The sequence below is a fragment of the Capra hircus genome, unplaced genomic scaffold (assembly GCF_001704415.2).
Source record: "Capra hircus breed San Clemente unplaced genomic scaffold, ASM170441v1, whole genome shotgun sequence".
In the NCBI taxonomy this organism is placed as follows: Eukaryota; Metazoa; Chordata; class Mammalia; order Artiodactyla; family Bovidae; genus Capra; species Capra hircus.
This window is the reverse complement of record NW_017191460.1, coordinates 1-10,770: the sequence shown is the minus strand read 5'-3', so window position 1 is coordinate 10,770 and position 10,770 is coordinate 1. Positions and strand designations below refer to the sequence as shown.

Sequence of the window (10,770 nt, the reverse complement as noted above, 5' to 3'; positions counted from 1 at the left end):
AACGGCTGAGTAATACTCCATTGTGTATATGTACCACAGCTTTCTTATCCATTCATCTGCTGATGGACATCTAGGTTGTTTCCATGTCCTGGCTATTATAAACAGTGCTGTGGATGAACACTGGGGTACATGTGTCTCATTCAATTCTAGTTTCCTCGGTGTGTATGCCCAGCAGTGGGATTTGCTGGGTCATAAGGTAGTTCTATTTGCAATTTTCTTAACAGTCCAACTCTCACATCCATACAGTCCAGTTCAGTCGCTCAGTCATGTCCGACTCATTGCGACCGCCCCATGAAGCACAGCATGTCAGGCCTCCCTGTCCATCACCAGCTCCCAGAGTTCCCTCAGACTCACGTCCATCGAGTCCGTGATGCCATCCAGCCATCTCATCCTCGGTCGTTCCTTCTCCTCCTGCCCCAATCCCTCCCAGGATCAGAGTCTTTTCCAGTGAGTCAACTCTTCGCATGAGGTGGCCATAGTACTGGAGTTTCTTTTCAGCTTTAGCATCATTCCTTCCAAAGAAATCCCAGGGCTGATCTCCTTCAGAATGGACTGGTTGGATCTCCTTGCAGTCCAAGGGACTCTCAAGAGTCTTCTCCAGCACCACAGTTCAAAAGCATCAGTTTTCTTCGGCGCTCAGCCTTCTCCACGGTCCAACTCTCACATCCCTGCATGACCACCGGAAAAACCACAACCTTGACTAGAGGGACCGTAGTTGGCAAAGTAATGTCTCTGGTTTTGAATATGCTATCAGGTTGGTCATAACTTTTCTTCCAAGGAGTAAGCGTGTTTTAATTTCATGGCTGCAGTCCCATCTGCAGTGATTTTTGGAGCCCAAAGCAATAAAGTCTGACACTGTTTCCACGGTTTCCCCATCTATTTCCCCCATGAAGGGATGGGACCGGATGCCATGATCTTCGTTTTCTGAACGTCGAGCTTTAAGCCAACTTTTTCACTCTCCCACTTTCACTTTCATCAACAGGCTTTTTAGTTCCTCTTCACTTTCTGCCATAAGGTGGTGTCATCTGCATATCTGAGGTTATTGATATTTCTCGCGACAGTCTTGATTCCAGCTTGTGTTTCTTCCAGTCCGGCGTTTCTCATGATGTACTCTGCATATAAGTTAAGTAAGCAGGGTGACAATTTACAGCCTTGATGTACCCCTTTTCCTATTGGGAACCAGTCTGTTGTTCCATGTCCAGCTCTAACTGTTGCTTCCTGACCTGCATACAGATTTCTCAAGAGGCAGGTCAGGTGATCTGGTATTCCCATCTCTTTCAGTAGTTTCCACTGGTTATTGTGAAGCCATTCATTAAAGAGACAGGAGCTGAGACAGGACTCGGGTGCAGGACTACTGAGGAGAACACCACCCGATCGTGTAGGGAGTCCTGCAGGGACAACCCTATACTTACTCTTAGACCTGTGCCATCAGGCAGCTTCCTGCAAGGAAAGTCTCAAGTAGGTGAGGACCTCGTTGTGAGGACAGTGACAGAAGGAGGTGCCCAAGGTCCGGGAAGGAGTGGAATTGAGCAGCTGTGGGGTGCCCTCCACTCCCCGAGGGGCGCCAGAGATCGAGGCACTATCTATGGTGAGGCGCTCCCTTCCTCCTAGGTAGTAGCTAGCACTCACTTCTTGCTAGGCGGCTAAGGAAGGAGAGCGAGTTTGCCTCTGGCGGTGGTGCGTGTGCTCAGGCGTGTGAGCATTTGCAGGCTCCAGCAGGAACCTGGTCAAGGTGAGGAGCCTGAATGACGAATGGGAGACAACCCCCCCCAAACTCCCAACCTCCCCCACCCCGTGTCGCCCGGCCCTCCCGTCCGTGCCTTGTCCCCAGCTCGGTGGATCTTCCCCTCCCCCGGTGCCTCGCCACCCCCAACCCCGTACCTCGCGCCCCACAAAGCCCTGACGGGTGGCCGCAGTTCAGAGGGGGAAGAAGACCCTAAGAAGGGTCTGAGAGAGGAAACGCAGGTGGAAAGTCCGAACAAGGGCCCCTGCTTGTTGCTCAGAGGACCCAAGCATGGTGGTCAGGTAGAGGCGAGCCTTCCTTTTCTATAGGATGATTAGGAGCTCGACCGCCTTGCCCTGAAGGAATTCGAGGGTGCAACTCTTGAGTGAGGTCTGAGGGGACCTCAACCCCAGAACAAGTGAAGTGGCACAGGACTTGTGTTTCCGGTCAAGCTTGGCCAAGACCCGAACATGGGGATCAGCCTGACTTCTTTGAGGAGGGTCTTGGAGATTGTGAAGGTGTTGACTTTTTTAGGGGAGGGGCCTCAAGGTAGCAAAGGAAGGGCATTCTAGGGTGGCCAGGGGTTGGGATGAGGACCCTCTGTGAGGACAGAGGGAATTCCTGCCCTGCTGGCAGCCCTGGCGTGTCTGTGCAACTGGTGATGTGATGACCGACCCTCATTTTCTCTTACGGTATCTTGAGGATAGAACTGTGAAGGGATGGGGGGCGGGGGCGAGGCAGGAAGGCCACACCTGGGGCAGGTGGAAAGATGTTATTCATAAGGAGTAGTTTATTCCCCCACAGTAGAAAGATTTCCAGATCTCTCCAGGAGTCGTATGGGGATACAAAAGAATCCATCCCCTATTCTCAGCCTGAGAGACCATGGGAAAGTGGGAGAACCCTGGTATGTTACTGGGTTGTTGTCTCAGGAGAGGCTGGCATGAAAGACAGAAATCCCAGACCATGCAAAGGGTCAAAGGAAAGATTGAGAGGACTGCCAATCATGGAATCAGTTCAATTCATTCTGGTCACTCAGTCATGTCTGACTCTTTGTGACCCCATGGACTGCAGCATGCCAGGCTTCCCTGTCCATCAGCAACTCCCAGCACTTAATGAAAACTCATGTCCATCGAGTTGGTGATGCCATCCAACCATCTCACCCTCTGTCGTCCCCTTTTCCTCCCGTCGTCAATATTTCCCAACATCAGGGTCTTTTCCAATGAATCCGTTCTTCCCATAAAGTGCCCAAAGTATTCAGCTTCAGCATCGGTCCCTCCGATGAATATTCAGGACTGATTTCCTTTAGGTTTGACTCGTTTAATCTCCTTGCAGTCTAAGGGACTCTCAAGAGTCTTCTCCAATACCACAGTTCAAAAGCGTCAATGCTTTGGTGCTCAGGTTTTCTTTTTTTTTTCTATACAAAGCAATGCATAGTTTATTATTATTAAAATTATGTCAGATTTACAAATTGCATATTGATAAACACATTTGACAGAAACTATTATAAACCCAAATTGCATTATTTCTTTTTTTTTTAATAATTTTTTATTTTTTTTTTTAATTTTAAAATCCTTAATTCTTACATGCGTTCCCAAACACGAAACCCCCTCCCACCTCCCTCCCCTCAACATCTCTCTGGGTCATCCCCATGCACCAGCCCCAAGCAAGCTGCACCCTTCGTCAGACATGGACTGGCGATTCAATTCTTACATGACAGTATACATGTTAGAATTCCCATTCTCCCAAATCATCCCACCCTCTCCCTCTCCCTCTGAGTCCAAAAGTCTGGTATACACATCTGTGTCTTTTTTCCTGTCTTGCATGGCAGGGTCGTCATTTCCATCTTCCTAAATTCCATATATATGTGTTAGTATACTGTATTGGTGTTTTTCTTTCTGGCTTACTTCACTCTGTATAATTGGCTCCAGTTTCACCCATCTCATCAGAACTGATTCAAATGAATTCTTTTTAACGGCTGAGTAATACTCCATTGTGTATATGTACCACAGCTTTCTTATCCATTCATCTGCTGATGGACATCTAGGTTGTTTCCATGTCCTGGCTATTATAAACAGTGCTGTGATGAACACTGGGGTACATGTGTCTCATTCAATTCTAGTTTCCTCGGTGTGTATGCCAGCAGTGGGATTGCTGGGTCATAAGGTAGTTCTATTTGCAATTTTTCTTAACAGTCCAACTCTCACATCCATACAGTCCAGTTTCAGTCGCTCAGTCATGTCCGACTCATTGCGACCCCATGAAGCACAGCATGTCAGGCCTCCCTGTCCATCACCAGCTCCCAGAGTTCCCTCAGACTCACGTCCATCGAGTCCGTGATGCCATCCAGCCATCTCATCCTCGGTCGTTCCCTTCTCCTCCTGCCCCAATCCCTCCCAGGATCAGAGTCTTTTCCAGTGAGTCAACTCTTCGCATGAGGTGGCCATAGTACTGGAGTTTCTTTTCAGCTTTAGCATCATTCCTTCCAAAGAAATCCCAGGGCTGATCTCCTTCAGAATGGACTGGTTGGATCTCCTTGCAGTCCAAGGGACTCTCAAGAGTCTTCTCCAGCACCACAGTTCAAAAGCATCAGTTTCTTCGGCGCTCAGCCTTCTCCACGGTCCAACTCTCACATCCCTGCATGACCACCGGAAAAAACACAACCTTGACTAGAGGGACCATAGTTGGCAAAGTAATGTCTCTGGTTTTGAATATGCGATTTAGGTTGGTCATAACTTTTCTTCCAAGGAGTAAGCGTGTTTTTAATTTCATGGCTGCAGTCCCCATCTGCAGTGATTTTGGAGCCCAAAGCAATAAAGTCTGACACTGGTTTCCACGGTTTCCCCATCTATTTCCCATGAAGGGATGGGACCGGGATGCCATGATCTTCGTTTTCTGAACGTTGAGCTTTAAGCCAACTTTTTCACTCTCCACTTTCACTTTCATCAACAGGCTTTTTAGTTCCTCTTCACTTTCTGCCATAAGGGTGGTGTCATCTGCATATCTGAGGTTATTGATATTTCTCGCGACAGTCTTGATTCCAGCTTGTGTTTCTTCCAGTCTGGCGTTTCTCATGATGTACTCTGCATATAAGTTAAATAAGCAGGGTCACAGTATTCAGCCTTGATGTAATCCTTTTCCTATTAGAAACCAGTCTGTTGTTCCATGTCCAGTTCTAACTCCTGCCCTGACCTGCATACAGATTTCTCAGGAGGCAGGTCAGGTGGTCTGGTATTCCCATCTCTTTCAGTAGTTTCCACGGGTTATTGTGAAGCCATTCATTAAAGAGACAGGCGCTGAGACAGGACTCGGGTGCAGGACTACTGAGGAGAACACCACCCGATCGTGTAGGGAGTCCTGCAGGGACAACCCTATACTTACTCTTAGACCTGTGCCATCAGGCAGCTTCCTGCAAGGAAAGTCTCAAGTAGGTGAGGACCTCGTTGTGAGGACAGTGACAGAAGGAGGTGCCCAAGGTCCGGGAAGGAGTGGAATTGAGCAGCTTATGTGAAACTGAGGGTGCCCTCCACTCCCCGAGGGGGCGCCAGAGATCGAGGCACTATCTATGGTGAGGCGCTCACTTCCTCCTAGGTAGTAGCTAGCACTCACTTCTTGCTAGGCGGCTAAGGAAGGAGAGCGAGTTTGCCTCTGGCGGTGGTGCGTGTGCTCAGGCGTGTGAGCATTTGCAGGCTCCAGCAGGAACCTGGTCAAGGTGAGGAGCCTGAATGACGAATGGGAGACAACCCCCCCCAAACTCCCAACCTCCCCCACCCCGTGTCGCCCGGCCCTTCCATCCGTGCCTTGTCCCCAGCTCGGTGGATCTTCCCCCCTCCCCGGTGCCTCGCCACCCCCCAACCCCGTACCTCGCGCCCACAAAGCCCTGACGCTCTGGTGGAGGAAGATTCCTGCCCAGAGGCTCTCCGGGAGGTGAGGACCTTGGTTGAAGTGGGTGGCCCCAGTTCGGATGGGGAAGAAGACCCTAAGAAGGGTCTGAGAGAGGAAACGCAGGTGGAAAGTCCGAACAAGGCCCTGCTTGTTGCTCAGAGGACCCAAGCATGGTGGTCAGGTAGAGGCGAGCCTTCCTTTTCTATAGGATGGATTAGGGAGCTCGACCGCCTTGCCCTGAAGGAATTCGAGGGCGCAACTCTTGAGTGAGGTCTGAGGGACCTCAACCCCAGAACAGTGAAGTGGCTCAGGACTTGTGTTTCCAGTCAAGCTTGGCAAGACCCGAACATGGGGATCAGCCTGACTTCTTTGAGGAGGGTCTTGGAGATTGTGAAGGTGTTGACTTTTTTAGGGGAGGGGCCTCAAGGAAGCAAAGGAAGGCCATTCTAGGGTGGCCAGGGGTTGGATGAGGACCCTCTGTGAGGACAGAGGGAATTCCTGCCCTGCTGGCAGCCTGGCGTGTCTGTGCAACTGGTGATGTGATGACCGACCCTCATTTTCTCTTAGGGTATGGCGAGGATAGAATTGTGAAGGGATGGGGGCGGGGGGCGAGGCAGGAAGGCTGCACGTGGGGCAGGTGAAAGGTGTTATTCATAAGGAGTAGTTTATTCCCCCACAGTAGAAGGATTTCCAGATCTCTCCAGGAGTTGTATGGGGGTACAAAAGAATCCATCCCCTATTCTCAGCCTGAGAGACCATGGGAAAGCGGGAGAACCCTGGTATGTTACTGGGTTGTTGTCTCAGGAGAGGCTGGCAGGAAGACAGAAATCCCAGACCATGCAAAGGGTCAAAGGAAAGATTGAGAAGACTGCCAATCATGGAATCAGTTCAATTCATTCTGGTCACTCAGTCATGTCTGACTCTTTGTGACCCCATGGACTGCAGGCATGCCAGGCTTCCCTGTCCATCACCAACTCCCAGCACTTAATGAAAACTCATGTCCATCGAGTTGGTGATGCCATCCAACCATCTCACCCTCTGTCGTCCCCTTTTCCTCCCGTCGTCAATATTTCCCAACATCAGGGTCTTTTCCAATGAATCAGTTCTTACCATAAAAGTGCCCAAAGTATTCAGCTTCAGCATCGGTCCCTCCGATGAATATTCAGGACTGATTTCCTTTAGGTTTGACTCGTTTACTCTCCCTGCAGTCTAAGGGACTCTCAAGAGTCTTCTCCAATACCACAGTTCAAAGCATCAATGCTTTGGTGCTCAGCTTTTTTTAATAGTCCAACTCTCACATCCATACAGTCCAGTTCAGTCGCTCCAGTCATGTCCGACTCATTGCGACCCCATGAAGCACAGCATATCAGGCCTCCCTGTCCATCACCAGCTCCCAGAGTTCCCTCAGACTCACGTCCATCGAGTCCCGTGATGCCATCCAGCCATCTCATCCTCGGTCGTTCCCTTCTCCTCCTGCTCCAATCCCTCCCAAGATCAGAGTCTTTTCCAGTGAGTCAACTCTTCGCATGAGGTGGCCAAAGTACTGGAGTTTCTTTTCAGCTTTAGCATCATTCCTTCCAAATAAATCCCAGGGCTGATCTCCCTCAGAATGGACTGGTTGGATCTCCTTGCAGTCCAAGGGACTCTCAAGAGTCTTCTCCAGCACCACAGTTCAAAGCATGAATTCTTCGGTGCTCAGCCTTCTTCACAGTTCAACTGTCATATCCATACATAACCAATGGGGAAACCATAGCCTTGGCTAGAAGGACCTTTGCTTCCAAAGTAGTATCTCTGCTCCTCTATATGCTATCTAGTTTGAGTATAACTTTCCTTCCAGGGATGAAGCGTGTTTTAATTTCATGGCTGCAATCACCATCTGCCAGTGATTTTGCAGCCCCCCAAAATATCTTCTGACACTGTTTCCACTGTTTTCCCATCCATTTCCCCGTGAAGTGATGGAACCAGATGCCATGATCTTAATTTTCTGAATGTTGAGCTTTTAGCCAACTTTTTCACTCTCCTCTTTTCCTTTCTTCAAGAGACTTTTTTGTTCGTCTTTACTTTCTGCCCATAAGATTTTTGTCCTCTCCATATCTGAGGTTATTGATATTTTTCCTGGCAACCTTGATTCCAGCTTCTGCTTCTTCCAGCACAGATTTTCTCATGATGTACTCTGCATATAAGTTAAATAAGCAGGGTCACAGTATTCAGCCTTGATGTAATCCTTTTCCCATTTGAAACCAGTCTGTTGTTCCATGCCCAGTTCTAACTCCTGCCCTGACCTGCATGCAGATTTCTCAGGAGGCAGGTCAGGTGGTCTGGTATTCCCATCTCTTTCAGAATTTTCCACAGTTTATTGTGATCCACACAGTCAAAGGCTTTGGCATAGTCAATAAAGCCGAAATATATGTTTTCTGGAACTCTCTAGCTTTTTCGATGATCCAGCAGATGTTGGCAATTTGATCTCTGGTTTCTCTGCCTTTTCTAAAACCAGCTTGAACATCTGGTAATTCACAGTTCATGTACTGCTGAAGCCTGACCTGGAGAATTTTGAGTATTACTTTACTAACGTGTGAGATGAGTCCCTTTTGAGTAGTTTGAGGATTTTTTGGCATTGCCTTCCTTGAAATTGGAATGAAAACTGACCTTTTCCATACATGACTACTGGAAAAACCATAGCTTTGTCTAGATGGTCCTTTGTCAGCAAAGTAATGTCTCTGCTTTTTAATATGCTATCTGGTTTGGTCATAGCTTTTCTTCCAAGGAGCACGCGTCTTTTAATTTCATGGTTGCAGTCACCATCTGCCATGATTTTGGAGCGTAAGAACATGCAGTCTCTCACTGTTCCCATTGTTTCCCCATCTATTTGCCATGAAGTGATGCGGCTGGATGCCGTGATCTTAGTTTTTTAAATGTTGAGTTTTAAGCCAACTTTTTCACTCTCTTTCACCAAGAGGCTCTTTGGTTCTTCTTTGCTTTCTGCCATAAGGGTGGTGTCATCTGCGTAATCTGAGGTTATTGATGTTTCTCCCAGCCATCTTGATTCCAGCTTGTATTTCATCCCCCATGGCATTTCATATAAGTTAAATAAGCAGAGTCACAATAGATCACAAAAAATCTAGGCCCCACGTTTTTTCATCAGAACTTGCAGGCTCAGGGCATGACTGTCAGGCTGAGGCTGACAATCCACATCAAATCTGAGAGAGAAGAGTATGAGGTTAGTATGACGTTGCAGCCACCATTCAGCAGATGGGAAGCATACCAGGTACCCCCTGGCAACCAGGTGAGCATCCTTAATGAGAATGAGGACCCAAGCAGCCCTTGAAGGAGTAGGTTCCACATAGCTCTCAGTTGGGTATCCTCCGACAGAGAGAAGGGCTAAGGAACACCTTCACTTCCTCCCCTGGGGTCTCAGGGAAGTGCTGACTTTGGTTTTAGGTGTCATCTTCAAAGCATCAGAAAAGAGGAGGCTCTAGACCTGCCAACAATTGACTATATGACTATGATGACCCTGACTATAAACTGAGAATACCCTCAAACCCAGATCAGAGGCTCCCTACTGGCAGCCCCTGCTGTCACCCTTGAATACCCCCTAGCAGGGTTGGAAGGCTGCATTCTAAGGCTCTAATATCCTCCACAGTTTTCTCAGGGGACAGTCTGATCAAAACAGAAGCCTTGAGAGGTCCTCGACCTGTGCCCCAAGGACCCTGCAATGGTGGCCTTGGTTAAAGCCAAGGTGGCATCTCCCTGCTGAGGTGCTTACAGCATCTTATTCTCCTTCCTCCAGGTGTCCGTGTCTTCTGAGCTCCTGTCTATACTCCTTCCTGTTGTCCCTGACCATGCCTCGAAGTAAGAAGAGTAAGGCCCCGTGGTGGTGATAAATGCCCCAAGCCCAAGGCCAGACCCAGAGTTGTGGGGTGCTCAGGCCATAGCAGCAGCAGAAGAGGAGTCCACTACCTCCTCTCTTCAGTGTGAAGATACTACCCAGAGTCTGCCTGGTGCTGAGTCATGTAGCACTTCGCAGGAGCCTCAAAGAAATACCAACCATCGCCGCTGCTGCAGTCTTTTCTTACACTAGATCTAGTGAAGCATTCGATGGCCAATATAAGTATAGGGCACTTGCCTATGAGGTCCCACCCTTCACTGAGACCCCAGGAACTGACTGTTTAACCAGGAAAGCTAGCTTGTTGGAGCAGTACCTTCTGTACAAGTATAAAATGAAGCAGCTCATGATGAAGGAAGACATGCTGAAGATTATCCACCAAAGCCACCATGACCGATTTGCCGAGATTCTCAAGAGAGCCTCTGAGCGCATTGAGCTAGTCTTTTGCGGTAGAGCTGAAGGAAGTCGACTCAGTTGTTCCCTGCTATAATCTGGTCAGCAAATTGAAACTCCCCAAACAATGGAGGGTGCGTGGCGGAAGGGGTTTACCCAAGACTGGTCTCCTGATGAATCTCCTGGGTATGATCTTCCTGAAGGGCCAACTGTGCCGCTGAGGGAAGACATCTGGAAATACCTGGGTACGATGCGAGTATATGCTGGAAGAAAGCACCTTATCTATGGAGAGCCCAGAAAGCTCATCACCAAAGATTTAGTGAGGCTGAAGTATCTGGAGTACCGCCAGGTTGCCAACAGTGATCCTCCACGTTATGAGTTTCTCTGGGGGCCCAAAAGCACATCTTGAAACCAGCAAGATGAAAGTCCTGGAATTTTTGGCAAAGGTCAATGATGCTGTTCCCAGTGACTTCCCCCACTTATTATGAAGAAGCTTTGCGAGATGAAGAAGAGAAAGCCCAAGGCATGCATGCAGCCAGGCCTGACACTACTGTCAAAAGTCAGTACACCTCCAGGGACATGCTCAGTATTATCATCCCACCCGTAAGGAAGTATGTGAAGTTTTTCCCCAGACAGGAAAATATAACATCACAATAGGATTATATTCTTGGAAATGTGAAAGAATCCCATAGTAAAATATTTAGGATAATGGAATAGAAAACAAGTAAAACATGGTCAATGTTAGTTTTTTCTTGTTCCTTTTTAGTCTTTAGCTTTGTTAAAGTAATTGATCTGTAGTCTGAGTTCCTTAGCGTCTTCAAGAAAGTAAGAGAAATAAAGTGTTATTAGAGTAGACCTTGTGTTTATTGGCTCTTTTATTCATCAAACG

At 48.3% G+C, this 10,770-nt stretch overlaps 1 pseudogene; it reads left to right on the top strand.

The window, feature by feature from the left end:
* The first annotated feature begins 8,828 nt into the window (after window positions 1-8,828).
* LOC108634880 lies at window positions 8,829-10,426 on the top strand (annotated as a pseudogene).
* The last annotated feature ends 344 nt before the right edge of the window (window positions 10,427-10,770 follow it).